The following is an 18,255-nucleotide window of genomic DNA, read 5'->3' on the forward strand; positions in this document are numbered from 1 at the left end:
CAGGGAATGGGACTTCTTCCTATTACCTTTCTACAGACAAGCATAACCTGATGCAAATTTCATCACCTATGAGGAATCAAGCTTTAACATTTGAGTCAGATACCAATAGTCCAGTTATTTCTGAAAACATTTACAGACATCTCACAAAGCAGCTGCATGCCTTTTAAAAACCTTCAGACTTCAAACTTCATTCTTTTTCTTTCTAGCTTTGTTCTCATAGTGGTCTGGCTAAAACCTGTTAGTATATATACTAACAAATTAGGAAGACTCCTTACTCCTCCAAGGAAATAAAATAATTTGAATATTATCCTAAATAGTTGAACAACCCCCCCACCCCCAAGAAAATTGAACTTTAGTGACCCAAGTCTACCTATTCATGTTTTAAAGTGCACCAGCGTGCTTACTGATGAAGCTAACATTTCGCATAGGACCAGAGAAAAAAAGCAAAACAAAACCAAAACATGACATACACTTCCTTTCCCAGACCTTCAGAGAGAGACATCATGAGCAGGTCTCTACTTTTAATCTATGTTCTTTGAATATAAATGCATTTTTAAAAATCAATTTGGAGAGATGAAGGATGAACAATATCACCAATTTCTCTAACCCACAAAGACCTGCCTCATCATAAAGGAGTGCGTTGCTTGGTGGAAACTAATCAGCCACTCATCTCTTAAACTTTCTGTACTTTGACCCAACCAAACACAATAAAAGCATAAAAACTGATGTGACAGGATGCCCATCGTAATCTCACAAAATCAATGCAAAAAGATTATTATTTTATGGAAGAAGGTTTTGTTATAGCACAGATCAGTTAACAGGATGGAAATTAAGGCATATTCTGTAAAAGGTACACTGAAGATACGTATGTTAGTAAATAATGATCTTTATTGCCCAGAGCTCATTATACTTGTGAACTGGAATTAGTCTGATGGTTTAAATAAATTTGTATGTTGAAGATCGGCCATCTCTTACTTTATGAGAAATTTTACATCAACCTGTTCTCACCTTTCAAGGCTGGGATTCAGAAAGCAAGTCTCAAGACGAGAAACTCAATTACTACACTTCAGCTGACTTTGAAAGCACAGCTCTTCCTGCAAGTTTTCTAGCAGAGTGTTTTTTCCTCTTTGACTTGGCTTTCATTGGAATTTACCCATTACAAAACTTCTTTAACTGGACACTGAATGAAAGTCATGAAATTAACTGTTTTTATGGTCTTAGCTTGTTTATTTTGCTTATTAAAAATAGAGAGGAATAACGATGGAAGACAGGCAAACATATTCGTGTTTAACATATATTTTTGCTACATCAGGGCTATAAAACATGGCAGACTATCTGACTGCAGAGAACTGTTTTTAGGAACAGCATCAAGTTCTCTGAAATCCTGTAGCAGCTATGAAATACTGAGGTAGAAAGAGTAACAGTTGTACTGTACAGTCTCTACAATGTGTTTTACCTGGTATTGTTTACTTCTTTTAGTGACAACTATCCATCCTTGAGTCTCATTTTTCTATCCTTTGCAAAACATAATCTGTATCTGTATAGAGACAACTGTTTTAGAGATCAGCATTTCCCAAATGGAGATGCTGGGAAATGTATTGTGCAATAGACACTGCGGATTGCTGGGTCAGGGCTGGAAGCAGGACAAGAGCTGCTGAGAGGATTTTGGCTAGAGGACAGAGCAGGCTGCTCTGACAGAACAGAGATACCGATCCAAGATGTTAAGTCTCAAGCCGTCATCACCGCAGTGCCTTCAAAATCAGGATGCTGCCCATCCCTTGCAATGCCTGGCGTCTTCACCTTAGCTCTGGCCACCTCCTCTCAACTTCATCTAGCACTTCATTTCCCTTGTAACCCAGTTATTCTTCCCAAAATACTGGGAGGACAGCTCCAGAGCAAAAACCTTTGGTGCAGAATATATTCTTAGAGAAGCACACGGAGGGAGAAAAGGAAGTTTGATAACTGCTATTTTCTACATCTGCACAAAATAGCAGGCCATACATATACACAGGCTTAGGTCTTCTGAAGCATCAGAGGACACACAAGTTGGGTCATGAACCTACAGCAGTTACATGGACAACCCTCAGTTTAAGCTGTGCATGCCCTTCTAACCACTTTAATTATTTAAGACTGAATAAAAGATGATTTTCTTAAGAAAAATAAATCCCACTTTTGTTAAATGCAATGTAACAGTGGGAATATTGTACTGGCAGGATTCCAAACAGTTGCTGGCATTTTGAACACATATTGTCCAAACCTGCTTAAAGCATGTCTACACAACTAAACTCTTAACAGCTGTTAGCTACCAGCATCTTGTACTTCCGTTACTGTTGCCATTAATGAAGCTGCTGAAGAAGAAAATTTTCAGGAGAGGAAGAGTAGGGAAAGAAAAGAGACATCCCCCTCCCAAATAGTAATCAAACAAAATCTTAACACAGAAAAGGTTTTAGCAATGTTTATTTACATTGTTCTCAACTACTTATTTTGATTGCATGAATTTTAAATTACACTGCTTCTGAAGTCCCCAGGCAAAGGTTAAGACTGGACCAAACATTTTTCATTTAGATGAGCACTGTCCTGATGCAGAGTCTGGAAAAGCTGTGAAACTGCAAGCTATACACACACACGTGGGTTTTTTTTAAATAAAAGGAAAAGAAAGAGATGTGCTACAGACAGCAAATTCCTGGATTATTCAAAATAAGAGGTGATAAACAGCTGTAGTATTCTGAAATATACAAAGTAAATAGAACCAAAACATTAAGGGAACATCATGCATACTTTCACTCACATTATTGGCATAGATCTCTCTGGCACAAACAGGAAAGAAAAAGCATTTTAAAAGCCATGAGAAGTGACTGCTAACTTGCTCAAGTTGACAAGAAGCCCCATCAACTATATTTTTTTGAAGGTTTTGAAGCAATGAAACGGACCGGAAATTTGAAGTTTGCCTTTAAATGTTAGAAGTTTACTAATATTTCTTCTGCCATCTAGGACTTCAATACCTGGGGGTACAGGGAGCTGTTTTAAGGAAACTGTATTCTCAGTATAAAACTCAACAATGCTCAACTTCCATATGCCTCTTTTGCGGAAATTGTATTTTTTAACTTTTCTTCAGCTACCACAAAGACATGTAATCTCTGAATAAAGACTTGAGTGCAATTTCTCAGTATACAAGTGAGAAAAGGTTTGTGCAGAGAGACATTTTTATCAAAGATACTGCTTTCTACAGACTTTTTCCTCATCTGTAGACAGTTGCAGCTGCAATAACACTATATAATCCTAAATGACACTGTTTGTTTTTCTAACATAACAGCACAAATTGCCTCCTCTTGTTATTAAGTCTGCTTATTATTTCCTGTTGGGTGGGACCTGTGAGTTCTGGCTGTGTATTTTTGAACTTAAAAAACTAAGTGAAAATTTTCAAATATTTTGTCATGAGAAGATGCATTATTGGACAGCAGTATAAAAACTAGGAAACATTTAGGAAATTAAATCTATCACAAGCATTAAAGAGAGTTCATAAGTGTGATGCACTGAATCAGAATTGTTGGGTGCTGAATTATTGTAGGAAATCTAGACTCAAATTTATTACACCAGATAACTACTGAATTTGAAGAAAAATCCATAGCATGAGGAAATTCACTTGGCAAAGAGTAACTGGACTACCTGAATGGTCGCTTTATTAATTATCTTTTACATATCAAACAGAATTTTTGTGTAAGCATTTTATTCCTTTTCCAAATGTCAAAAGTAGTGAACTAACATGATAAGAGGAAACATTAAGATGCCATAAACATATAAACTGTTTTTCCAGGATACTGCCAGAATAAAGTTAGAATGTTTTTGTTAAAACACATTCAAAGCAACTTAAACCAAAGGAATAAACAGTATTCAAATAAATGGCAAACATACTCTGGTATATGTATAATGCTAAGTATATGTAAAAATACTGAGGTTCAACACAGCAAAATACCTCTACTAACTAAACTGTCTTTTAGCAATGTGGGATGGTAACGCTACTTGAACTAACCTGAATACCATGTTAAAGTGCTGTTACTTTCTCCTACAGATTAAAAAGAAACACTGAATGTTCTTTAGAAATAGTTCTAGTTCATACAAAGTTGTTCATGGAAGTCAAATTTTAACTTAAAGCCACACAAATCCATTTTGTAAGCCTTAAGTGTAATGAATCATCAGTATCAAACAGCAAACCTTCTCCTCTTGGGGGAGAAAGAACAGCATTTCTGAGAAGCCAAGTAGCAAGCAAACCCAAGATTTCGGAAGTCCAGTTCGCATAAGGTTTGCTGTATCACCAGGTACTTTCACACAGGTTCTGGGGTCTTACTGAAGACACAGTCCCTCGTTTCATCAACAGCAGCAGCAGCAGAAGAGGGCTCAGAAAATAGCAAGGGCTGTTACCACTGCAATCACAAAAGTGAGCTAAGGGATTCTCAGTGTCCTTTTGGTTTCAAATAGCTACTGAAAACATAACATCACAGAAACAGTCAGTTAAGTAACACCAGTAAGTGGAACCAAACAGGTAAAACTGAGTCCAGCACCATTACAGTTATACCCTAGGTTTCAAATTTACAGGTGCAAAGTGGTTACTAAGGCTTATTTGGGGTTTTTTTTTTTTTGGTTGGTTGGTTGGTTGGTTTTTTCCCAAAGAAATAGTACAACTCCTGCAGCCTCGATTTTCTACAGTAACCTATGACACAACAAAAAATACTTAATCAGACCCCCAAAACATCTGCTCACTTAGTTTTTATTTCATTTGTATGTTAAAATCTGTCCATAAGTGTTTAAACACATAGAAATATGATCTTTAAAAGAAAGAAACAAACAAAAAAACAAACAAAAAAAAAACCCCAACACCACACAACTCGGACCTACTTTGCTCTTGATCTGTTGATACCAGCACAGTTTGCTTGGAGGATGCAATGAAATATAGAGGTATTTCAGTTTAGCTAATTCTGCATTTTAAATGAGAAAAAAAAAAGAGTATCTGGCACTGCTTTTCAAAAGAACATAAAAGTTGCAAGGGGAAAAAAATGCTAGCAGTAGCAATAGTAGCTTCCTCCCCACACATGGTCTGTCAGCTCCACCTAAATCCTAAACAAAGGATTTTACCTTGAGACTAGAATAATTTGAAACATCTTTTAAGGCCTTACTTCTGAAACTGTCAACAGTGCTTCAGCAAAATATATATGTTTAAATGAAAGCACTGAAGAAGACTCACTGAATTATTTCTATGCCCAAAATTAGATGCAAACTTAGTGCCTGACTGACCTAAGGGCACAATTAATGACAACCATAATTATGATCTTATCAATGTAGAACTTCTCAAAAGGTTCACAGTGTATTTAAAGGATACCAATTTACGACTTCCACTTCTAAAATAACTGTGTCAGAGACAAAAGTGACCAAGACCAGGAACTTCTTTTTCATTATTTGCCTGAAACATTCTCTCCTCTTTGTTTTATAATAGCTGTGTTATTTTGTGTCCGAGAACCAAAGAAAAGCTATCAACATGTTGGAAAAAAAATAATTAACTAAAGTTAAGAGTTTTCATTAGTTGCTTAGGGAAATGAGTAACAATTTTCTTTAAGACTAATACTTCTGAATTTTAGCAAGTACATTTTGAAGAGATCTGTGAAAACAGAGTAATTAACCAGAATCTCTGAAGACCAGGGAATTTTCTCATCACTAGCTACACCAGAAAGCCAACTGTAAGTTAGTAAAAAAAACAAACACATTGTCTTTCACTGTATCTTTGGAACTTCAAAACATTTACTTTGTATGTATTTAACTACTGAGGGACACCTGAACTTTCTAGTCAGCATAGAGCACCCTTGATGGTAAAGACTCACAGGCCTTCAAACTTGGTTCCTGTCCTTCCAGATTCAGTGACGATAAATAAGCATGACAACATGAATTCCTAAATTAACTTATTTCTGGAGTTCGCATGTATTCACGGGACAGTGGCATGGTAAGATTTTGGCAAAAGGCAATGATGAAAAGGAGTATTGTTTTCACAAAACCTCAGAATTCTATTAATTAGCAAATTTGCATCAGTGATATTTATTTGTAGGTATCCGCTCCTGAAATCACATAACGCCACCTCAATGAAAAAGGTAAATTTAAATTTATTATTAAAATGTATTTTAAAAATAAAATACATAGTAACTGAAAAACAATTAAATAGCTGGTTTTCAATAAATGAAGCAGGAAATTTTCAAATGTGCATATAAATGAAGTCTCACTGTCTGCTTTCCACCCTCTTGCCCTCTCCCAAGATTCCCTTGTTCTCTCTCCTTGCACATTTTTTTTTTTCCAGCAAACTTTTCTGATTTCAAAATATATACTACAAAAACATTACCAAGATGCTGACTGAACTAAGCAAATACAGGTATGAAGTCTTATTTGCTACAACATTGTTTTTTAAAAACACACAACATGACACACAGTGATACAAAGCCATTCTCAGTTTTACAACCTTAACTCTACTCAAAGTACATTCATTACCTGCATGAGAAAATAATTTCATTTTTTGATGACTCTACCGCTGACTGACATTTCTTTCTTTAAAAATGGAACAAAGGGTGGAAAGAAAAAGGCTTTTTCCCTCCTGTTTAATTTTTCAGATTAAATTATTTATCAGATCTTGCACCTATTTCAGCACTGAGTTTCCTCGAAATCTCCACACTCTGTGGCAGATTCCAACAATAGTATTTCGGCATAACTGTCCATTAAATGCTTGAGCCAGGGAAGTTCACAGAACAGAGGATCTGCCTCTGGATAGTTAGAGGCTGCTTTTTCCTCTTTCGTTTTCTCAATTAAACTGTAGTCATTTCTGTAGATTACAAAACGCTGCAGACAGGATGACGTCTTAGAATGACGACATCTTGGTTAATGCTTTCCTAGAATGGGCTGCTACATTCTCTTCCCAGAGAATAAAAATGCTTTGACTGAAATACTATTTAAAAAGTTGATACTTCACAGTACATAGCACAGAGACTCTGAATATCAATAAAAACAAAAGTGCTATATCTTCAACCCTATTCTGTGTGCTTGACAGTGGTCGCGTAGCACCTTACAGCACGTAAAGCGCAAGGTGATATGGCAGAGAATACATCCACCTAGTACTAATTTTCTCTGTGAACAGAATAAACGGAGAGGACTTTTGAAGCACAAAACATGTCAAATATGATCGGCACTTTAAAACCATTTTTGAAAAAAATAATCTGTATTTCCTTTAAAACGTTATTCTTTAGCAAAGATGTTAAGCGTTTTAAACCAGGCAGTTGAAATGCAGCGGATGATCCCTTGCCTGCAAATGCTTACAGGCACTCATATTTACTTATTTGAATGAAATTACATAGCAGTACACTGCATCATGATAATGGCCAACTAACACATAGCTCGTCTGTACTACAGTTCAGAAATAATACTCCATGTTACGTTCCGTTTTATGGTTTTTTCAAGAGCGGCCGGCAACCATGCAACGGCAGACACTCTCAAACTGTGTCTCAGGTTAAGCACATACGTCACCTTCGAAACCAAAAGCGTAAAAACCAACACCTCCTTTGCCAACAAGCACCCACTACGTGGTCACCAGAAGTTGGGCTTTCCAATTTTTTCACTTTACTTGACAGTCCTCCACAGACACCCCTTCCTAGCTAGGAAGGCATCAGCCGAAAAGCCTACTACGTGCTTAAAAAATAGTCACTAAAGAGGCGTGGGGCGGTCCGCGCACTAACAAGAGTGCGATTTTTCAAACCCGCAACAGAAAGGAAAGCGCGGTGGCAATCGCCCCTTTCAGAAACTGCGCAGCGGGAAGAAGGGGGTGCCGCCTCCCCGGGTCACCCCACCGGCAAGGCCAACGCCGCCACGACCCGCAGCCCCCCCTCCGCGTCCCGCCACCGGCCGCCGCCGGTTCCCCTCTCGCTCGCTGCAGCCGCCCCGGCGAGCGCAGGCAACCCCCCACCCCCCCCACCCCGGCAACCGCTCCCGGCTCTTCAAGCGGGAAGACCGCGCCCGGGCCGAGGTCAGAGGCGAGCGAGCGGCTGCCCGGCGCCACGCGTGGGGCTGGGCGGAGGAACGGGACGGGACGCGCTTCCCGTCGGCAAACCTCCCCTCCGGGGGGCCGCCAAGCTCTCTACAGTGCTCCCCCCCCCCCCCCCCGCCCCCCGCCAACCCCGAGCAGGGCTGCCCGCTGCAGCCCCGGTCTCGCTCCGCATCGCGCCGCCGCGGTGCGGGACGGAGGACGCGCAGCCAGCGACAAACGGGCGCCGAGGTAAGGGTAGGGGAGAAAAGCGGCGGCGAGCGGCCGGTCAGGGGCCGCCTGGGGCTCACCCGGGGCAGGGCTGGGCTGGGCTAGCGGCGTCTCCTGGTCGTCGTCTGCCGTTGGCGGAGTCCCGGCCGACGCGTCCCTCAGCGCCGCGCCATGTAACCGGCGTGACGCCGCCGGCGCCGCCCGCGCCCTCTGCCGCGCGGACTTTCCCCCTCCCTCCTCGCCTCACCGCGGGCCCGCTGACGAGGGCCGAGGGCAACCGAGCGGCACCGGCCTGCGCGGCGGGCCGCCGCCTGCGTAGCCTCCGCCCCCGCCTGCCCCTGCCTCCCGGCCCGCCGAACTTCCTGGCTGGAAATTCCCGCTGACGCTCAGGCGGCGCAAACGGCCGCGCGGGAGAGGAGAGGAGAGGAGAGGAGGGGCGGGGCGGGAGCGGGCAGCCGTTGGGGGGCAGAGAGGGAGCCGGCGGCCGTTGGGCGCGAGCGGCCGTTGGGGGGGCGGGAGGAGGGGCGCTCGTGCAGCTCCGAGCACCACAGGCCGCCTACTGGCGGGTCCCCCCTCCCCTCAGCCCCGCGCGCGGCAACGGCCTCCCGCCACCTCACGTCTGAGGAGAAGCCCACCACGGGGCGGGCGAGGAGAGGCAGCGGCGAAGCGAGCGGGGCAGCGCGGAGCCAAGGAAAGCGCCTGCCTCCCCTGCCACCCACTCGCTGGCGACGAAATCCTTCCCCCAGGCACAGGCCCTCCTGCCGGGAGGAAAGCCGCGTGAAATACGCGAGCCGTTTCATCCCGGGGGAGTGAACCCACCCCCTCGAGAGTCACCCTGCCGTTGTCCGTGTTGCTTGGCCCACAGCGACGTTCTCAAAGCTGCTGCGGTGTCGGGCCCGACCTGGCGGCTGCCTGCCTTTTCTTGTTGGTTGGCCCCTAAAAAAAGTTCTGAAGGGAAGCGCGACGATGTATAGGGTGAGTTTAAACCCACTTACATAGTGCCTGGCTGTTGGCTGGCTTTCAGGGGCTCTTCGTAAAAGGACGTTTACTGATTGACTACCACTTGACTTCTGAAAACAGCACTGAGCAGAGAGTACAGGCTACACAGCACCATTTTCCCTGTGCATTTATATAGCTTCTGGCAGAGCAGACTCCCAGGTCAGTTAGCCTCTGTTAAATAGTGCCAACTATCAATAACATGCTGCTCTTAATGCTGAAATCCCAGTTTGTAGTACAGTAACCAAGTCTCCCAGACATATCTAACCAAGGCTAAAGAAAGTCAGTTAGTGCCACGTTTAATTGGCACAAGTATTAAGTGAAACGGTTAAGTTCAGACATCTTTATGCCAAGTCTTAAATATCTGGTTTGGTAAGGGTGAAGAGCATCTCAAATCAGCAGCCAGCATGGTTTACCTGATGTGTCTTAGCCCAGAAAGTCAGCAGCACACCTGAAAAGCATCTGTGGGGCATTTTGTTATGCTAAGGCTGCATGAGGTGGAACTTTACTACTTATCTCAGAGCTGAATGAGACTAACAAAAGTCATAATTTATAAGAAGGATTAAAAAACCCACCTGTAAATGAAGTGATATGCCTATTGCTTCTTGTATTGAAGCAAGGAACTGAAATCTAGAGCAAAAATGGATTCAAAAGAAATAGGGTCAAATCATAAGCCAGCTATTGACTGGAACAAGAAGAAAGGGTTATTTTTACCAGAGAGCTATTACATCCTTATCTTTAACACTGTGTAGATAGCCCAGTCATATCATAGAGGGAGACTATGCTGCTGAACGCTTCCACTCCATCCAAATGGTAGCTGATTTCATTCCTGGAAAGGGAGTAGATTCAGATGTTGCACTTTGTGCCCCATCTCTAGGTTGGAACAGAGAGGTACTTGTTTAAAAGTAGTGCTGAGACCGCAAAAGAGAGCCAGGAAAGGCAAAGGATTTTCTCTGTCTCTTGATAGAACTGAAATCTCACACAGGTTACATATACATATGTATGAAGAGACAGTCATTTCCTTTATTTGGATTGCCACTTGTGCACTGTGATGCAGTTCTAAAAATGCATTTCCCCATTCTCTTCCCAATCCAAACTCAGAATCGAGAGTGACTCAGCATTTTTGAATAAACCATGTTTTTTGTTATTAAATGGGGATACTTTCTGGATGCTCAAGACCCAACATTAATCTTTTCTGTGAAAGCAAGTGCACTGAAGTAAGCAGAGAAAGTAAGGAGAGAATTGGGCCCCAAAGCCCTTTAAGAAGGAAGTCTACATGGATTTAAAATACAAGAAGTTTCAAAATAAGGTTCCTTTGAAAGGAAAGGTGCCATGTCACAGCTAGTCAAAGGCATACTCACAGGGCAAAACCTGTACTAACAAGTACCAGGAAATCAGACAAGGTGGAAGAGTTCCAAAACTTAAGGAGACTTACCTGGTGGATTTATTTTAAAAGGACACATTATCAACCACTCAGACTCAGCCTTCCCTGCAAAGTCCTTATCAGCTTCCACAAACATCTGGGTTTTAAAAGAAAATCCTCTTCTCAATTATAGTTAAAGCATAAATTTGTCTTTCTTATAACTTCACACCATAACAGAAACTTTATTTCTACCGAAACCCACAACAGTGCCAGGCTGTAGGCCCACAGTTCAGTAAAATTATCTTCACAGGACACGCTAGTTAAATGAACTGCTATAAAGCACATGCTTCTCACCATAAGAGTCAAATGAGCAATTATTTCTCTAATCCTATTTCCAACCACTACGAAAATTAGGCAGATAATATAGAGTCAGGTGTGAGTGGTTTGCAGTGATAAAGTGGTGCCCCTTTCCTGGATAACACAGGTTTACAGTATTACCATCAAGATACTTCAGTGCCTGGACAATAGCAGCTCACAAATGAAGAGCAGGTGATTAAGCTGAATCTAAAGGAGCAAGTCCTTACCCTGTTGAGCTGAGGGAGAGATTGTGAAATGTTTCTAGCTGCGTTACAGTGTCTGGTAGTTGGGGAAGGTGTGTTGGAGGTAAGGCTTTCTAGTTGTATGCTTACTCAGGCTGTTTCACCTTAGCAGGTTTGTGTATGTTTAAGTTTCCTGATATGTAAATTCACTCTAGGACCCGTATCTGTTCTCTGCTAGGTTTGCTCCGGGAGTACAGATCCCTTCCTAAGGTCAGAAATCTTTGGTCTCAGTACTTCTTAATTCTGTAACTAATATTGTTTCTTCTCATGAACAAAGTGTTATTTCTGAGAATTAAGCTTTATTTATCCAGGGATGTCTGAAAACAGGTAAATGTGTAAGACTGGGGGAGATTTTTAAAATAATCACTCTTCACTTTAATTGGTATGCCTGAACTGGAGAAAAAAATCATTGATGTTTCCTACTTTATTTTTTCCCTGGTTTTGAGGTATTTACTGGAATTGGGACAGGATCTTTGTGTTCCCCTTGACGTCGTAGCTTTGATACTAAAACAGGAAGAGATGAGGGAAAGTCTGAAATAGCTACTGAGAGATACTTCCTTTTAAAGCTTTCAGCTGCCTCTCTTCATTGGCCTGCTTAGACCATACTATCCAAATCTCTTTATGGTTAATCCATTATTTCTTTATCATTCAGAAGTTCTAACTTAAAAAATGATTTGCCTTGGATAGTAGCCAGTGATTGTCTTACACTCCAGTGCTCATAGAGGTTACCAATGTTTAGCTAACATTTGCTGTTGGTATTGCTATTACCTCCTGTAACTTTAATCCACCAGGAACATAAGATGACAATATGCATAAAAAAGCCCCAAAACATATTTTTAAGATGGTGCCATCATTCTGAGACAGAATATATATTGAGCTCTAATGAGGTGGACAATAAAAACTGTATAAAAAATAGCTCTGAATAGCCAAAGTAAATGTGCAAAGACAACCAATTTGAACCACAGCTAGAGGAGGGTCTAGAGTTTAATGATGCTGCTGAATCCCCACATTGCAGCATCCATGAGAAGTACTTTCTGTCATCTTTGCCATTTTCTGGTGGGTGATGATCTGGCCTCAATTCATCACATATTTCATCAGCACTTAGATGGATGCAGCAACGCCCTGCAAAACTCAGCAGTGTGCTGTGTCCTGTAGTTACACAGGTTGCATCCCAAATGTGCCTTTCACTTGCTTCCTACAGAACCGCAAATCAGATATGAGATCTCGTATTACCTCCAAAATGGTTCAGACCTGTAACTATGCTAAAAGATTGTTTCTAGTGGATTGGGTAAAAGTGCTAGAGCTGAAGCAGTGGAAGATTTCAGGAGTGAATAGCTGCTGGGGGGGGGGGGGGAAATACATGTAGTAGACTTAAATAAGAGAATCATGAGGCTCTAGATATGGCTGATGTGTAAATTAACAGAGAAAGGGGAACCTTTGGAGAGAGCCAGAAGTAAACAAGAAAAGGAAGATTGAAGAATTATATATAAAAAAACCCAAAAACAGAAGCGATCATGAAACCGTGAAGAGGTTAGGTTATCCTTGAAGGATAGGCACTAATCTGAACAGAAGTGTGAGTGAACCTGTATTTCTATGTGATAGCTGACTTTTGTGCATGAGATAAATAACTTAACAGGTTAGCTCAGTCCTATGCTCCAAGTGGGGAGAAGATCTGAATGGATGGGAGTTTATCAGATTGCCTTATCTATATTTCCTCTTCCAGAGTCCTATAGTTTTCTTGCATAAGTAGCTGATGGATAGTTATGAGTCTACTTTTATCTCTTCTTCCATGAAGTAAGCCTGCCAATTAATTTAGAAAATAAATCTAGGCATAAACGCTCACATTAGGTGTTACAATAACAGCTTTAGCTCTGACATCATCTGCTTTGTTTTCATGTATGACGGCTCAACATCTACAGCTATGATACAGTATACGGTATCACTTAAAGATATGGAAAGAACCAAGCAGAGAAGGCAATTTTATGTATATAATTTTTGGAATGGTTAGCCTAGCCTCCCCTCAGTTTGGCTGTGTAATGCCAGGCCTTCTTCCTTCCTTCCTTTTATGCTGGCATATAGCAAGGAGCATTTCACAGCAAACCTCTCAGTTACACTGAAAATGGTGGTTTATATATTCTGTGTGAACTTGCTGCAAGGTAGCTGCCCTCAATAGAGGGCTACCCAGAGCACTGTGAGTTGTTAGCTGACTGGTTTGCTTGGGCCTTGAAGCTGCTTCATGCAAAAGATGGAGACTGCCCCAAAAGTGTTACCAAAGCTGCTCCTAGTTACCAGTTCAGGTTTAGAAGTTGAGCTTTGTAATAGTGTGCAGCAGTATGTACATGTATTCTCAAAATATAAATGGTTATTTTTATAGAAACTATTTATAGGACCAATGGTATGTAGCACTGTAACAATGTGAAGGACATGCACCTTAGAGCCAAAAGCAAATTGCTACAGCAAGTAGAGTCACAGTTAAGAGTTGTGCTTTCTGGTAGTAAATCTAATAATCTACCAGTCAGTTCTTCAGAATCTAGACCTAGTACAGATTGTGAATCATTCGCTCTTCTATAGCTCAGCTACCTAACACCTTGGCCAGCCACTGAAGGCTGAGGGATGGGGTTTTGCCATTTGAATTCAGTGACAGCAGGTTCTTACCAGTCCGCTGCGTTCACTCCCTTCTCTTCCCACCAACTGTCCCTGTGTTATGATTAATATTGCACTATGGTCAGTATTTCTTAGGTGGGTGAGTTGGTTTCTCTTCGTAGTCTTTTGCATATCTGAATGATACGTACTTCTATCTGATTACACCCATTAGAAGCCAGTTCAGGGGCCCAGTTATGTTCCCAGGAGAAGTAAGTTCTTCCCACTACATGACTGCAGCTTTAGAGCCTCAGCAATGTTTCACCCAGTTAGCTAATGCAAACGAGCAGCTGCTTGATTCTTGTTGTCTTTGTCACTTTGTTGTGTTAATAGTCACTTTCATTAAATGTATGCTCAGTTCAATTTATGAGCTCATTTTGGGTCAGGTGTACTGAAAAGGACCAATGTTAACACTGTAGAGAAAGCAGAATTTAGCTAACTTGGTATTACTACTATTTTATGCTGTAGCAGCTTTTAAAGGCCCCAGTAGAGGAAAGGAGTTCCAGAAAGCTAAGCATTGTACAAATATATAGGGAAGAGATTTTCCCTGACACAGAACTTTCAACATCTAAATATATAATGGAAAACAGATTATGGAAGCACAAAGTGGCACTTCTGTTGCTGTTTGAGCTCATGCAGTGATTTGTTTTAAGTCTTCTGCTCAACTGTTGGTAGAGGTAAGTTTTGATTTCCTGAACTGTTTCTGTTGCAAGTTTTAAGCCTTTATGATAATTTGTGATATTCTTCTTAAAATTCCAGTCCTGGAATCTCTGGTTATGTGGCTAGTTTTCTCTCAGGTTTTGATGAAGACTTAAAACTTATGTTTAAAAAACCCAAAAGTATCAGTGTTCAAAAGGTATCTTTTAAATTGATGTGATTCTCTTTAGGTAAATCCTGTGGGTTTAGGGGACTTTATGATTTTGTAACGATGAGGGGTTAATGACAATGAGTGGTGAATCAAGACAAATCATGAGTGTAATGGATCAGGCCTTCTAAAATTACAAGATTATAAAAATAATATTTGGAGGGCACTATGAAAGGCAAGTTGTTTCATGGATTTGGTTTCATAAAAGCTTGTGTTCTCAACCTTTGCTCCAGAGCTGTGAGGGCTAGAAAACTTTTTTTAGGAAAGTGTTCTGTACTTAAAGGTGCAACATCAGAAACTGTACAAGTGCTATCCAAGGCTGTGATAAGATGCAACAGGCTGATGGAAAGCAAGAGAGTCTGCCAACAAGAAAAAGAGCCCTGTGACAGCAGGGTTTCAGGAAAAGAGAGGGACCTCAGTCTGTTTTCTACTCTACACAAGAAAAGCAATGAGTGATAGTGGTGGAGGAAGCAGAGTGTTCTCCTTATTCTAGTTTCTTTCTTGGTTCCCCTCTTGATTTACTGATTGGAAGCTGAAGCCTGGGTGAATAATGGGACAGGGTCTTTTATTCTTTCTCTACCCTGTGTAAGAATATGGTGCAGAGGCTTTTAAGCTATAGATAAACATCCCAGCACCAAAGCTAGAACTGGTATGACCATGCAAATGTGTTGCTGTTCCCGAGCACATTGTCTTGGATGCTGTCATGCTTACGTGGCCTGCCTTGCTTTCAAGGCTAAGGATCCCCATGCCGTGCTGTAACACATCAGTTACGTGTACTTGTACAGGCTCAGGGTCTCTGCGCTGCTGAGACCTGACCTGAAAGCGCATGTGACTTTTCTCACCTGAGGGTAGGGAAATGGAATTGCAAAGTCTTCAAATGTTGCTGTTTACCTAGACATCCAAATAAGAATATGAGAGTACTGTTTAAGCCCTTGGGTGTATTTACAACAGCTCTTCCCAGCTTTAAGTATTGTGCTGCCAACAACTGGCTGCACCCAAAGACACTCCCTTAGATAGCGTAGTGAGAATCCAGTGCTTCTTGTATTCAGATCAACAGCAAACTCTTGTTGACCTACCTGGGTGTAGGGCTGGCGGCTGAGGGAGGATCCCTGCCTTCTCTACAGACTTGGAAAGTGTTCTGACAGTGGGCTCATGTGGTTGTAAATAGTAAGGCTGGGCAGCATCTGCAAAACTGTTCAAGTGTTTTCTTGAAGCAAGACTTAGCTTTGCAAGTTGTGTATTGGTCTGCAAGAAAGTAAGTTGGGTGTCATGGTGACTTTAGGAATGCTTCTGGGTACGTCCAGCTGAGTCTGCTGGGGTTCTGACAGCGGCCTAGATGGGTTAGAATGATTTTCTTGTGGCAAAAATGCTATTCTTCTAAGGATCTAGAACAAAACCCCAAATAAATGAAGATTGAAAATATGAACGTTAGGATGAACTGAAACACTGAGAATCTCATTTTCCCCACAGTTCTTATCACTAGGTAGATGAATATCACTTACAATCTGTATTTGCCACATTCAGACAATTCATATGGCCCTGGATCCCACTGTGTCTCGCTCCGTCCCATGAGAATAGTTGGAGGAGGTGCTTGTGCCATTAGAAGAAACTCATCTGTCATTGGATGATACTACAGGACCTGCCTGACTAGAAAAGTTGGACACACTGGTATAGTACTTGCTATTTTCAAAACATTTGCCCCTGTTGACGTCAGTTGCAGATGTGAGTGTTCTTAGTACTTCTGCAATCAGACTTCAGTGTCCAAATCAAGCACCTAGAAAATGAGGAACACTGACAACCTGTGAAAAGTTTGGTTTAAGTGATGCGACTAGCATCACAGAGGAACTCTGGCACAGAAGAGGAGACATTACAGCTCATTTGGTCAGGATTAAGGATATAATCTTGTCTCTTCTAGCAGTTACTAGCTGGCTTGTTAGAATCCTCCCAGCTTTTGCCAGGAAATTCATGGAAGCCCTATGGAAAACAGTCTTTTTAACTTGCAGTTCTTCTCCGGAGCAGCCCCATCCTAACAACTGAGCTTGATACAGATGCCCTAGAACAGCAACTTTGATACAAGGCAAAGAAATTTTGCTAAAGTTATAAACTGAAAATAATCTCCTCTTAATAAGAAGTTCTCATCCATAGATTATTAGTGCTAGTATTATAATCAACCCCATTCATACTATAAAGACAGACTTGTGGTTAGAGCAAAAGTCTTGGAATCTGTTCTCTATGTCAACTTCGAGAGTAACTTCAGAGAAGAGAAACGGTAACCATTTATGTTAAAGGCTGGAGAAAGAGTGGGAAGAGTTAAAATAAAGGTAATAGCCAGTGACCAATTCTTGTTTAGTATTGGATGTAACCCTTAAATTAGTTTCCACTTTGCAAACAAATGACCGGCATGTCAAGGAAACAAATCTCCAAATCCTAGTTTTGCTGGCTGGGTTAGCAAAACACTTACTCTTATTTTGGTCCTCCACTGACATGTGGTAGTGTGATTTTTTTTTTTTTTTTTATTTTATTTTTTTAACCCCTCCTCCCCACCCCCCACCCCACCCCAGTTGTATGAAACACCTGTGATGTGAAGCATTAAAATTGGATAGCTACCACAAGTCAGTCTCCTGATCTGTCAATAGTTTCACTTGGCTGTGCCTTTTAGAAGAGTGGCTTTAAAACCTTGAAAGAGTCTTAAATAAACTTGAAACTGGAAGAGACAGAGCCAGATTTAATCAAAGTATGTATGACTCATCTTCCACTCTTTACCAATATTTTGTGTGACAAAGTCACATAAGCAGCATCTCTAGCTGAAAAATACTGGCTCCCTGAAAACAGAGCTAGTGATGCCCTCTCTAGAAGATGCTCTGCTTATGAACAGCACAGTTGAAACAGCAATGCTAAGCAGGAAGGTAAACCTGAAAACTGGACTACTGAGCTATAAAACTCTTGATGCCTTTTATCACAATGACCTACATAAAAAGACCACCCCCACTAACTTTCATCCAGTATGACCTGAAACTGTCAGGCACCATTGCATCTCAGGCATATATTAGTTCTTTGATGTTACTGAAATTAAATAATTCTCTTCCTCACCCTTTTTAGAAGAAAAATATTTCTGAAGTCATCGATGGTCTCTCCCCTCAACGTGAAGTATACACGTGAGTCCCTACTTGTCATGAAATACTATAAAGTCATGAAATAATCAAGTAGCGCTGCAAATGAGGACACCGTCATCTCAAACTGTCAGGAGCTTCATGGTTTTCTGAGGATTCCAGCAGTGTTTCTCAGACTGTGATTCATGCCTTTAACAGAACAGGTCAGAGATTTTGGTAGAGAAGCCTGATCACATGCAGTGCATGCCCAAACCTGTTACAGTTCTTTACCCAGAGGCCAAAACCAACCACAAGTGTTTCTGTTTCGTCACCTTACCCCTGAACAGAAAAAACAGCTATTGAGATTTATTATGTTTGTTATTAAGTTCTCTTAATAGCTATGCAAAATGCCTCTTTTTCCATGCATA

General features: G+C 41.4%; 2 protein-coding genes across 3 annotated transcripts in view; one reads left to right on the forward strand and one right to left on the reverse strand.

The window, feature by feature from the left end:
- The window catches only part of NFKB1 (nuclear factor kappa B subunit 1), a 60,681-nt gene extending 52,101 nt beyond the window's left edge, over positions 1 to 8,580 (reverse strand). Inside the window, 1 exon segment of the mRNA XM_049815296.1 lies at positions 8,356 to 8,580. The gene's annotated coding sequence lies outside the window, so the exon portion shown is untranslated.
- Positions 8,196 to 18,255, forward strand: part of SLC39A8 (solute carrier family 39 member 8) — a 65,169-nt gene continuing 55,109 nt past the window's right edge. Inside the window, exon 1 of one of the 2 annotated variants that reach the window (XM_049815302.1) lies at positions 8,196 to 8,296. The gene's annotated coding sequence lies outside the window, so the exon portion shown is untranslated. Of the gene's footprint in view, positions 8,303 to 18,255 lie in introns of both variants that reach the window. The other variant, XM_049815301.1, reaches the window with a different exon arrangement.

Source organism: Accipiter gentilis, chromosome 12, assembly GCF_929443795.1.
Source record: "Accipiter gentilis chromosome 12, bAccGen1.1, whole genome shotgun sequence".
NCBI classification, from domain to species: Eukaryota; Metazoa; Chordata; class Aves; order Accipitriformes; family Accipitridae; genus Astur; species Astur gentilis.